A 10,855-nucleotide genomic window follows, 5' to 3' on the forward strand; every position below is an offset into this window, starting at 1 on the left:
AGAGAACTCATAATTTCATCCAGGCACACAAAATCTTAAGAAGCACCTGATGTCTAGATGAACAGGAATGTGATGATAAGGATCTTTCATATCTAGCATTACCAGGACACTTGAAAGAGGAAGAAGAGGCAACAGGTTGTAAAGTGACACCATTTTGAATTTGGGCACTATCACAGTCAGGTTTAGGAAAGAAAGATCCAAAACTGGTCTCAAGCATTTTCTTTCTTTGGGGCTAGGAACATCCTTGACTAAAATCCCTTCTGTACCTGGAAAGAGGAACTGGTTCTGTGCGACAGCATGTGTTGAACAGGTGTAAACAAAACAGTTTGATCTGCAGTATGAAGAATGACCCCCCCCCCCCCTGAAAAGGAAGAATTTCCTCCTGCTGTCATCTGTCACCCTGAATAATGATTTTCAGAACTCATATGTCTGAAACAATCTGTTGCCAAGGAGAAAAACAGAGCTTTAGAGTTTTTGGGAGAGAAAGAGGACCAGGGTGGGAGGGTGTAACAATGTCTCCTGAATAGTCATTCAGACTTGTTGGAGTGTCCTTGTTTTTGGGAGATTTGAGACTTCTTTTTGGAACATCCTTGCCACTTCTTTTTTAATCATCTATTTATCTGAATTCTGTTGAGACTGCTTATTCTGTTTTTTGCCAAAACTGGATGAGGATATGAGAACTTGTCAGAGATATTTGATCAGCTGAACTTTGGCAGATGTCCACAAGTTTCCATTTCAACACAAAATACTGCATATATATATATATATATATATATATATATATATATATATATATATATATATATATATATATATATATACTTCATGCTAGCCAGTGAAGACAAAGATCACAGTTATACATACTTTTCAGACCAAATGTATTACTAGTATTTAATGAGAAAGACAGAAGAAAGACATATAAAAATATATATATACATAACATTTTTAGATCAGTTTTCTTTGGCCTATCATTGAGCTTGCCACCACACAACCTACCTTTGAAGACAAAGCACACAAGCTAGTTAATGCAGAAATATTTTTCATGATATTTCTCATGATAGATGCTTGAGTGGTTTCTCAAAAACGAAGTAGCTGGAGTACCAGTTTATTGTCTTTGTGATTGCTTGACTGGTTTCTGGCAAACAAAATTAGACAAGGAAAGACCAAAGCTGTTAACCCTCATTAAATCTATGGGAGGATTATGTTTAAAATAGCTGTTAATTTGGAGTACCTCTGCACCTGTAGTTGCAAAATGACAGATTTACTCAAGGGTCTGCATGGTGTTGGTATTATTATGGACTACAGCTTAGTATTTGGTCCAGACAAACAACTGTATGATTTGAGGTTAGAAGCAGTGCTATAAGCAATCAAAGATTCAGGTCTAAAGATTAATCAAGACATATGGTGCTTTAATAAAACAGAGCTTTAGTATTTCATGAACTGCATATGCACTTGTGATATTAAACCAGAAGCAAGCAAAGTGCATACTAGCTAAGTTGCAAACTCCATCTTATGTAACTGATATGAGACAAGCTCTAGGCACATGCATCTGTTTCAGCAAGTTTGTACTCAATCTTTCCATAATGAGCTGTGTCGTTTAACAGACACTAGTGAATGCAGTCACTAATACCTATGGCTTAGGTGCAGTGTTACTTCAAGTATTGTTACTACTTCTAAGTGTTTAAAATAAATATTGCATAACATGGCTAATCCTGACTAATTTAACTTTTTTGTCTCCCTATTTTCCCTCTATGATTTAACTTTTCCACCCAATCTATTTGATGTTGTTTTTATATCAATTTATATAATTTTTATCTATATATATTATGTTTATCCTATATATTTGATATTGCATCTAATGATGTTAATGTATATTTATAACTACTTCAAAATATCACTGTTATTTATTCTTTGATTTTTTTTTGCCTGTGTAATTACTGTTTTATGGAGCTTTTCTCCTCAGGCCTCCACTGAAAATGGTTTCACAGCCAGACAGACTATCCCGGTTAACAAATATAAAATAAAATAAATAAATAAATTAATTAATAATCAAAACTGTATTTTATTTACTTAACTAGACAGAGTCTTTATAAGGGTAGGAATACAGTATTCTCATATATGTGCTGTACTGAGTTACCCTAGTAATATTTGACAGTGTATTGTTGTTTGAACATCATCATGTTTATATATATCATTGTATAGACAGCCTGGTTATATATTGGGACTTCTATATAACTAGACTGAAATTATTTTACTTTTTTACGAGGGCATAGATATCAGTTATATTTTCTCACTCCTTTCCCTTTCCATGACCCTCCCCCCTTTTTTTTACCACTTCACTTTCTACTGAAAATATATGCCTCTAAAGATGTGATTTAGGCAGATCACTGGCTATTGACCATAATAGAAAGAGATCACTTAAATGTAGACTAAGTCGTATGGATTATAACATGTTTGTAACATCAAGCACCCTGTGGAGATAAGATTTTTCTGAATGCATTCTACAACATTGGCTTTATGTCACTAAATTAATGTTGATTGTCATATGTATGCAGAAATTTCCATTATTTGGATTCAGTTACCTGCTTGGTCTGGGTACCATCTTTTAGCAATTCGCTGTTAATTAATTTACTGTGCTTCTGTTGAAAATTGTGAAGGTTTGTTGTGAATTGTCTAGTTACATTGTATATATTCTACAATTAGTTTTCTAAATAATTTAAATAGATGGCCGCACATGACTATTACAAAAATTTGATTAATGTATGCACACACATATATGCATAAATATACTTACATGAATATTGGCCTTTACATATGGTTTAACTTTTTGTTGTATTGATCTGTTGATTAAATGAGGCCTATTATAGGTTTACTTCAATAATTTCAGATGTATGAAAAAGAATTGATGATGAAGGATTCATGCTAACACTGTTATTGACATACTTAACTCTCATGAATAAGGATGTTGGATCATTATTAATACATTATAATATGTGAACATGTTTATACCTTCTCACTGGGAAATTAGATGTGTTTATAATCAATATGTAAAGAAAAGGGGAACCATCAGTGCTTTATTGATTAGTTTAATACTCAATGTTAATTTAGAAGCATCTGTAGTACTAATTTAGATCATATGATTGATGGTTCACCATTTAGTTACTTATCCTTTAAATAACAGAGCTACTAAGTATGTCAGTTAATTTAACAATACATATAATAGAGGGTAAGCTAGAAGTTAACAACTTCTATGCATACACTTTTCTTCTTGTATCTCAAATTATTAAGAACTATTTTTTTTTATTTTTTGCATTTGAGATAAATGGTCGGTTAATTACCTTTATATTAATATTACAGTTAACATAACTGACTATTATTTATATAATCATTAGCTTAATAAGGGACTTTTAAAGCCTGATAGGATGGATAGTAAATGGTGCTTGGAAGGAATAGAAAAGGAAGCTAGGAAGGTTAGCCTAACAGATTTGCATGCATTGAAAAAGAGCCTGTGTTTCAAAAGCTTTGCTGTTACTATTTTTATTAAATTCTACAAATGTGGGAACGTGGTGTGTTTTATTGCTACACAATTTATCTATGAAAGTTAAAATGCAGTCTAAAGCCAATAATATTGTTAACATCCTACATGAAGGAAAAGGAAAAAAAGTCTCGGACATAGGTGATATCCTGGATGCATTTAAAAATCATTATGCAGAACATTATAAAAGTGAAATAAATATAACTGAACATTTGAATCTAGAAAATATTACTACCAACATTAAGAAAATTCCTGAGGAATTAAAGATGGAGGTACAAAAACCAATCACACAGAAAGAAATTAATGATAAGATTGAAGAAAGTAAATCTAGTAAGACACCAGGGATAGATGGTATAATTATAGAATTATATAAACTGTTTCCTACATCCATAACTTCTCTCTTACATAAAACTTTTCTTGAACTTCAATCACATGCAATAATCCCCCCTCGTGGAGATATTCCCTAATAAATATCTTAAAGGAAAGCAAAGATCCTAATTATTGCAATTCTTATAGGCCAATATCTTTGCTGAATGATGATTATAAAATATTCATGTCAATTATGGTTAATAGAATGAAAATCCCACTGTCCAAAATAATTAACAAAGACCAAACTGATTTCATATATAATAGACATACACAGGAGAATATTAAAAGGATAATAACACTAATTGATTATTTAAACAGAGAAAATCAAGAAGCATTGATAATTGGTTTGGACACAGAAAAGGCCATTGATTCTTTAAATTGGGATTATCTAGTTAAAATTCTAAATATATTCGAATTTCCTCTCTCTTTTACCACACTTATAAGAATGTTTATGAAAATAACTTAGCATACATTAAAATAGGACCTTTTACTTCCGAAGCAATTTAGATCACTAGAGGTACTAAACAAGGTTGCCCCATGTCACCTATTCTATTTGCATTAGCCATAGAGATACTTGCTATCTTAATACACAACAACCCAAAGATAAACTGTATAAATATATATGACCAATTGTTTTTTGTTGTTTTTCTTTCGGCTTTCCCCGGTTAGGGGTCTCCACAGTGGAACTCCGGTCTGCTAATGATTGGCAGTCGATTTTTATGGTGCCGAGGTGCCAGACCGATACCCAACCTTCAACGAAGGCACGCCTATTCACGCATGTCTTTTGAACGCCACTTGACCGCGGGAAGGACATGCAGACTCTACACAGAAGGCGCTCCTGCTGATAATCGAACGGGAGAACCTTTTGCTGTCAGGTGACAATGCTACTGCTGCACCACCGCGGCTTACCATATATGACCAATATAGCTCTAAAATAATATTGTTTGCTGATGATGTGCTTCTTACTTTACCTAACTCTAAAGAAGTGTTAGACAAAGTAGATTTATTAACAGGAAATTTCTAAAAGATCTCAGGTCTCTATTTTAAATAAATCAAAATCAAAATTCTTGCTGTTGAGCAAAAAAAAAAAAGGAAGTACAAGTAGTTGAGAATCACATTATTAGCAATCAAGTCTCAGCTTTAAACTATTTGGGGATCATCTTGCGTGAGATTATGAAAGAGATACTAAACAGTAATTATAATAACATTATTGATTTAATCAAAACATTGGTGAATAAATGGAATAATATGTTTATAACATTAGAAGATAGATTACAATTGATAAAAATGGTCCTACTCCCTAAAGTAATGTATGTAGCTTTGGCTGTTTTATTAATACCTGTAAAAGATTTCTTAAAGAAATTATGTCACTCTTATTAAGATTTCTGTGGTATCCTAAAAATTAGAGTTGCATTTTCACATCATATTAGACAATGAGAGCAAGGGGGGCTAACATTTCTAGATATCGAATCTTACATAAGGGGTTCCATATCTAAAACTGTGATAGACTGGGTGAATTCTAATTATTCTTCTAGTTGGAAATTGTTACATTCAGTCATAATTATGAATGAAAACACCATGTCAAAAAAATCCCTTAGTCAAAGATAAAGATAATAGATTATGGTATTCTCTAAGTATAAACTTACAATATAATATAGCAAAACCTACAAAACTAATCTAATAAACCATATCTTTGATGTCTTCAGGAAGTTTATTAATATGAATATGGACATAAAACTTTGGTTTACATTTCTAATTCCATTCAGTATTACAAAGAATTTCACTGATAGGGTGCACAGAGAGATTTTTACTTCCTGGGAACATAAGAATTTAATATGTTGGTTCGACTGCACAAAAAATCAAAAGGTCTTGGATGCACAATATTTATCGTCAACTTATGGATTAACTTCTCATGACTGGTTATTATCACAGATTGTTTTAACATACTCTAAGAATCTATGTAGAATAGTAAATAATTAATATTTTACGAATAATCCAAAATTTATAAATTGTTTGTTTGAAATTATATACAATAATGCTAATATAAAGAATGAGTTATTGTACTTATATAAAATAATAATTGCTTACAAAACAGTTCCTAAAACAACTTATTGGCAATATATAACTAAGGGTCTATTGACTCCCTTGTCACCAGAAAATAGATCAAACATCTTACGTTCAGTCAAGCTAACATCATACTCACAATATTGGAAAATATTTAATTGGAAATATCTATATAGATCCTTTCTAATTCCTGATAAAATTTCAAAAATCAACTCTTCTAGAAATGGGTTATGTTTGAGATGTCAAAGATCATCAAATGCAGACTGGTCCTATATTTTTTATGATTGTACTGATAGTAAAACATATTGAAACAGAATTAATAATTTTCTACAAGCAATATATATAGATTCATTTGTCTTGACTAAACCTTTAATTTTATTGAATGTAATTGAAGGCCCTCATTTGAAGAAAATAGATTTGTATTTATTATGGACAATACTAGCAATAAAGGCCACGGTGGTGCAGCGGTTAGCATTGTCTCGTCACAGCAAGAGGTTCTCTGGTTTGATTCTCGGCTGGAGCACCTTCTGTGTGGAGTCTGCATGTCATCTCCGCGGTCGAGTGACATTAAAGACATACAGGTAGGTGCGTGCGTGAATGGGTGTGCCTTCTTTGAAGGTTGGGCATTGGGCTGGCACCTCAGCATCGTAAAAATCCACTGCTAATCATTAGTGGACCGGAGTTCCACTGTGGCGACCCCTAACCAGGAAAAGCCAAAATACATTAGTTTTATGGGCAATACTAGCAATAGCTAGGAAATGTATAACTAGGAGATAGAATTCCAAAACAGCAACCATCATGGAGGATTTTCTTTGTTTACTGAAAAAGACAGCATTAATGGAGATTAAAATCAAAGAACTAAGAACTTATCCTAAGCCATTAGTCAATAATCCATGGAGGAAAGTTTTGTCTTTGATTGATACCTTGCAACTGGAATTAGTCTCTTCCTGATAACTTATGTACTATGTATTATGATTTATTATCGATATTTTAGACTTGCTGTTATCTTAATCTGCCAATGTCAGGCTAAATGTAAATATTGTATATAGTCAATTAATTTATTTAAAATATAAACAAATCTTCATTATGCTATATGTTTAAAATAAAAACCATTTGAGTAAAAAAAAAAAAAAGATGCAGCAATTGTTTAAATAGTCTACATAATAAGTCAGTTATACAATGAATCAGTCAATCATTTAATCACATTAAACAGTGCATCCCTAAATCTTTTAAAAAAAATAGTAACAAATAAAATTACGCTACAGTACAATACATTTTAATTTAAGCATAGGCTTAATTTTTGCAACAGAATTTAATCCTGGACATGAGTCGGCCCTAAAATAATTAATCAATTTATATTCGATAAATTCAATCAATAAATCAATATCCTTTCATCTTATGTCATTAAGAATTCTTTGAATGACTCCAAACTTAAATTTATGATCAGATCCTTTATCATTTATATGCTTATAAAGTGCATTAGTATTAACATTTCTTATTTCTGACTTGATGCTGACGTATTCTTTCTTTTAATTTTCTATTCCTTCTGCCAACATAAAAAACATTTGCATTTGATATGTGTAGCAAGATAAACAATAAAGGGCAGCCGTGGTGGTGCAGCGGTTAGCATTGCTGCCTCACAGCAAGAGGTTCTCCAGTTCAATCCTCGGTTGGGGTGTGGGGGTGCCTTCTGTGTGGAGTCTGCATGTCCTCCCTGTGGTCACGTGGGTTTCCTCCAGCTGCTCCGGTTTCCTCCCACATCCCAAAGACATGCTGTAGGTGGATTGGATACTGTAAATTGGCCCTAGGTGTGAGTGCGTGTGTGCCTTATGTGGAAGGTTGGGTGCTGGGCTGGCAACTCGACACCATAAAACTCCACTGCCAATCATGAGCGGACAGGTGATCCGCTGTGGTGACCCCTAACTGGGAAAAGCTGAAAGAAGAAGCAAGATAAACAATACTTTCTATAGTACATGTTGCAAAGCATTTAAAAACATTTTTTACCTGTAAAAAGGTGCACAAAAACAATAAACTGACATATCGCACTACAAAAGTGACAATTATAACATGTTACAGTGCTTTTAGTATTCAGAGTCAGCCTAATTGACAAACATGTATCTTTACAACATAACTTCTGTTTTAGATTCTTTCATTTTTTTGTATACACATTTTGGAACACTATCAAATAAATCTTTAAAATCTGATACCGAATCAAGTATTGACCAATTTGTTGTATTATGTTCTGTATTTGCTTTGTTTTTTTATTATATTATATATGCCATCTGCAGCAGGCCCAGTCTTTGAGATTGGGGTGGGAAATGTCTGTGGTGTGTCCATGCGAACCCCCTGATACTTTACTACCAGCAGTGATATGCAGGTTGCACCTTCCACAGGTAACATGCTCCTTTCCTAAAGACTGCTGTACAGGAGGACCAGATAACGGACCCTGATCAGGGCACAGGTAGTACATACCATATGAAAATCATACAAGCCATCCTTTTGACGCCTACCAGTGCCATCTTGCACAACAGCATGCACACAGAACAAAAAGTTACACATAAGAGCAGTCACCTGATGACCTATGATGAAGGACAAGCATTAGTTCAAACAGGGAACAAGAATGCGTCCTTACCATGGCTTCATTTCACTGATACTTTTCTAGTGAAGTGTAGTGGCAAAGGGCAGAGGCATATATGTAATGCATGTAGGATGTGAGTATGGTAGATGAGACACAAATGTAGAAAACATTTCAGTATACATTGACTGTTAGTGTGACTTCTTCTTCTTCTTTCAGCTTTTCCCGGTTAGGGGTCGCCACAGTGGATCACCTGTCTGCTCATGATTGACAGTAGAGTTTTATGGTATCAAGTTGCCAGCCCGGCACCCAACCTTCCACGTAAGGCACACACAAACATGCAGTCATGCCTAGGGCCAATTTACAGTGTCCAATCCACCTACAGCATGTCTTTGGGATGTGGGAGGAAACCAGAGCACCCAGAGGAAACCCACGCAACCACAGGGAGGACATGCAGACTCCACACAGAAGGCACCCCAGCCAAGGATCAAACCGGAGAACCTCTTGCTGTGAGGTGACAACGCTAACTGCTGCAGCACCATGGCCGCCTTCTTGACTGTTAATGTGACATGTTGTGTTTACCCCTACTGATGGAGAGTACCTTACTGATAACAAAGAAAGTCTTGCAAGTACCTACTACATCATTCTGCTGTCTACATGACAAGTGGTCAAACTTTTTAGATGATATAAGAATGTATTTTGGTCTTGCTAAATGTGCAAAAGCAACCTTTAAAGCAGGAAAGCTGCAGCACCAAGAAAGCATCAGTTTGGGACAGGAATTTGATATAAAAGAACTTGAGCAAGAGGGAGTGTATAAATATTTGGGAATTGATGAAGGATCAACGATAAAAGATGAACAAATGTGAATAAAACTCAGTAAGTAATATTGTACAATACTTAAATTAATAATAAAAAATAGTATTGATATCTAGAAACAAAGCCTAAATTATAAACCCATTTGCCGTTCTTGTCCTAACTTACAGTTCTGGAGTGACTGACTGGCCCCAAAAGGTGTTGGATAGTTTGGACAGGAAAACAAGATGGATGCCTCATGCTCATCAAATGATTTATAAAAATCACTGCATACCAAGACTATATATTCATCATTCTGAAGGAGGTATGGGTCTCCTTGAAACTGACTACATGTATAGATCTGCAATAATGGGACTAAATACATATCTACTGACCTCACAAGACCCAAACATAGTGAAAGTTTTGAAACATGAGGACAACATGTCTAAGATGACTTCTCTGCTTAGTTCAGCAGAAGCATATCAGCATCAAGTGGGAATGGAAATCAAACCAGAAGTAAATAAAAATCAGGCAGCAACTGAATATGTCACAAAACAAAAGAAAGAATATAAGATGAAGGATCAAATAAGAAGGGAAGAAATGTTGAAAATGCATAAATATAGTTGCATGTATAGGAAACTCTTGGAACAACCTCATGTTGATCAGGATCAAACACAGGAATGGTTAAGGAGTGGTGAATTTAAACCAAAAGACGAAAGGTTAATATTGGTGGCCCAAAATAGTGGACTACATACATGTTGGTTTACAAAGTCCATTGAACATGTGGGAGAAACAGATAAATGTAGGTTTCGTAAAACAGAACTGGAAACAGTTGCATATCTTATTGCTGGTTGTGATATACTAATGGGAGAAGGACTGTATACATAAAGGTATAATAATGTGGTAAGACTGTTGCATTGGGGATTGTGCAAACATTATAATACTGAAGTAGCTGAAAAGCACTGGAAACAAAAATAATGAAGTTTATATCACATGGGATCATCCATTACCAGCAGTTCAAAAAACAGATGCAAGAAAACCAGATATAGTGGTCCATGAAAAGAAGACAAAAGCAGCACTGATTATTGAAATCGCTACACCCAGTGACTTCAGTGTCTAACATACAAAGACACAGTCATAAAATACCAGGATTTGAGGCAGAAATGAGGACAATGTGGAAGAAAGATGCCCAAACAGTTCCAGTAGTAGGAGCAACAGGTCTTACAAAAAAAAATTACAGTTGTGCTTAGATATGTTACCAATACATATAACTTAATACGAATTACAGGAGTCATTACTGGGCACATTGCGGGTGCTGTGAAGAGCACTTCTTGCTGGCATAAAAGATTGAAACAATAGTAATTTCATAAACTTTAATCATACTTTGACTTAGGAATGGGGTCCATTCCTGTCATGGTATTAGAAACCTAAAATATTTGAAGAAATTAAAAAGGCAGGTTATATCAACTGTACACATGAAGGTCACAGCTTCAAATATGTGATCTTAGCAATGTCACTAT

This window comes from Protopterus annectens, chromosome 3.part0 (assembly GCF_019279795.1).
Source record: "Protopterus annectens isolate FY-2018-M chromosome 3.part0, PAN1.0, whole genome shotgun sequence".
Classification (NCBI taxonomy): Eukaryota; Metazoa; Chordata; order Ceratodontiformes; family Protopteridae; genus Protopterus; species Protopterus annectens.